The following is a 3263-nucleotide window of genomic DNA, read 5'->3' as shown; positions in this document are numbered from 1 at the left end:
TGGTAAAGGTTAAAGGCCTTTACATCCCTACTGATTTCATAATCTTAGACACTAGGAAGGATGAGGATGAATGCATCATCCTTGGAAGAGCCTTCCTAGCCACAGCAGGAGCTGTGATTGATGTTGGCAGAGAAGAGCTAGTCTTTCAATTCAATGGGAACTACCTTGTGTTCAAAGCTCAAGGATCTTCCTCTGCAACCATGGAGAGGAAGCATGAAAAGCTTCTCTCAATATAGAGTCAAACAAATCCCCCACAATCAAACTCTAAGTTTGGTGTTGGGAGGCCACGACCAAACTCTAAGTTTGGTGTTGAGAAGCCCCCAAATTCAAACTCTAAGTTTGGTGTTGGGAGGTCTCAACAATGCTCTGAACATCTGTGAGGCTCCATGAAAGCCCACTGTCAAGCTATTGACATTAAAGAAGCTCTTATTGGGAGGCAAACCAATTTTTATTTATCATTATTTTTATTGTTCTTTTATGTTTTATTAGGTTCATGATCATGTGGAGTGGTGGACGGAATTGTGATCATCAACAATGGCTCCAAAGACTTGGTGCTCTCAAACATAAATCACACTTTGTCACAACTCCGCACAACTAACCAGCAAGTATACTGGGTCGTCCAAGTAATAAACCTTACGTGAGTAAGGGTCGATCCCACAGAGATTGTTGGTATGAAGCAAGCTATGGTCACCTTGTAAATCTCAGTCAGGTGGATAATAATTGATTATTGGGTTTTCGAATAATAATAAATAATAAACAGAAAATAAAGATAGAATTACTTATTTCAGATAAGCGTATGAAGATACTGTGTTCCTTCTGAATCTCTGCTTTCCTACTGCTCTAATCCAATCATTCTTACTCCTTTCCATGGCAAGTTGTATGTTCGGATTTCACCGGCATCAATGGCTACCTCCCATCCTCTCAGTGAAAATGGTCCAAATGCTCTGTCACAGCACGACTAATCATCTGTCGGTTCTCGATCATGTTGGAATAGAATCCCTTGATTCTTTTGTGTTTGTCATCACGCCCAATAATGGCAAGTTTGAAGCTCGTCACAGTCATTCAATCCCAAAATCCTACTCGGAATACCACAGACAAGGTTTAGACTTTCTGGATTCTCATGAATGCCTCTATCAATCTAGCTTATACCACGAAGATTCTGATTAAGAAATTCAAGAGATATGCGCCCGGTCTGAGGTAGAACAGAAGTGGTTGTCAGTCACGCGTTCATAGGTGAGAATGATGATGAGTGTCACGGATCATCACATTCATCATGTTGAAGTGAAACGAATATCTTAGAATAAGAACAAGAGGAATTGAATAGAAAATAGTAGTAATTGCATTGAAACTCGAGGTACAGCAGAGCTCTACACCCTTAATCTATGGTGTGCAAAAACTCCACCGTTAAAAATACATAAGTAATGAAGGTTCAGGCATGGCCGAATGGCCAACCCCCAATGTCTAAGATCGCATAAACTGATCAAAGATGTAAACACAATAGTAAAAAGTTCTATTTATACTAAACTAGTTACTATTGTTTACAGAAATAAGTCTAAGTGCAGAAATCCATTTTCTGGGCCCACTTTGGTGTGTGCTTGGGCTTAGCTTGAGCTTTACACGAGCTGAGGCTTCTATTGGAGTTGAATGCCAAGTTGTAACGTGTTTTTGTCGTTCAACTCTGGTTCGTGACGTGTTTCTGGCGTTTGACTCTAGAATGTAGCATGCAACTAGCGTTGAGTGCCAGTTTACGTCATTTAATCACGAATAAAGTATAGACAATTATATATTTCTGGAAAGCTCTGGATGTATACTTTCCAACACCATTGAGAGCGTGCCATTTGGAGTTTTGTAGCTCCAGAAAATCCATTTCGAGTGCAGGGAGGTCAGAATCCAACAGCATCAGTAGTCCTTTGTCAGCCTTTTATCAGAGTTTTGCTCAGGTCCCTCAATTTCAGCCAGAAATTACTTGAAATCACAGAAAAACACACAAACTCATAGTAAAGTCCAAAAATGTGAATTTAGCATAAAAACTGATGAAAACATCCCTAAAAGTAGCTAGATCCTACTAAAAACTACCTAAAAACAATGCCAAAAAGCGTATAAATTATCCGCTCATCACAACACCAAACTTAAATTGTTGCTTGTCCCCAAGCAACTGAAAATAAATTAGGATAAAAAGAGGAGAATATACTATAAATCCCAAAATATCAATGAATATTAATTCTAATTAGATGAGCCGGACTTGTAGCTTTTTTGCTTCTGAACAATTTTGGCATCTCACTTTCTCCTTTGAAGTTTAGAATGATTGGCATCCATAGGAACTTAGAATTTCAGATAGTGTTATTGATTCTCCTAGTTAAGTTTTTTGATTCTTGAACACAGCTACTTTTATGAGTCTTGGCCGTGGCCCTAAGCACTTTGTTTTCCAGTATTACCACCGGATATATAAATGCCATAGACACATTGCTGGGTGAACCTTTTCAGATTGTGACTCAGCTTTGTTAAAGTCCCTAGTTAGAGGTGTCCAAAGCTCTTAAGCACACTCTTTTTGTTTTGGATCATGACTTTAACCACTCAGTCTCAAGCTTTTCACTTGGACCTGCATGCCACAAGCACATGGTTAGGGACAGCTTGATTTAGCCACTTAGGCCTAGATTTTATTTCCTTGGGCCCTCTTATCCATTGATGCTCAAAGCCTTGGATCCTTTTTACCCTTGCCTTTTGGTTTTAAGGGCTATTGGCTTTTTCTGCTTGCTTTTTCTTTCTTTCTTTCTATTTTTTTCGCCAATTTTTTTTCGCAAGCTGTTGCTTTTTCACTGCTTTTTCTTTCTTCAAGAATCAGTTTCATGATTTTTCAGATTATCAATACCATTTCTCTTTGTTCATCATTCTTTCAAGAGCCAACAATTTTAACATTCATAAACAACAAGATAAAAAATATGCACTGTTCAAGCATTCATTCAGAAAATAAAAAGTATTGTCACCACATCAATATAATTAAACTAAATTCAAGGATAATGTCAGAATTCATGTACTTCTTGTTCTTTTGAATTAGAAACATGTTTCATTTAAGAGAGGTGAAGGATTCATGGAATTATTTATAGCCTTAAGATATAGTTACTACATACTAATGATCATGAAGTAGAGACACAAAACATAAACACTCATATAGCATAGAAAATGAAAAACCAAAAAAAGTAAGAACAAGGAATGAATCCACCTTAGTGGCGTCTTCTTCTTGAAGGACCAACAATGTCCTTAAG

The sequence above is a fragment of the Arachis duranensis genome, chromosome 10, assembly GCF_000817695.3.
Source record: "Arachis duranensis cultivar V14167 chromosome 10, aradu.V14167.gnm2.J7QH, whole genome shotgun sequence".
Taxonomy (NCBI): domain Eukaryota; kingdom Viridiplantae; phylum Streptophyta; class Magnoliopsida; order Fabales; family Fabaceae; genus Arachis; species Arachis duranensis.
The sequence above is the reverse complement of the archived record's forward strand: the minus strand, read 5'-3'. Positions refer to the sequence as shown.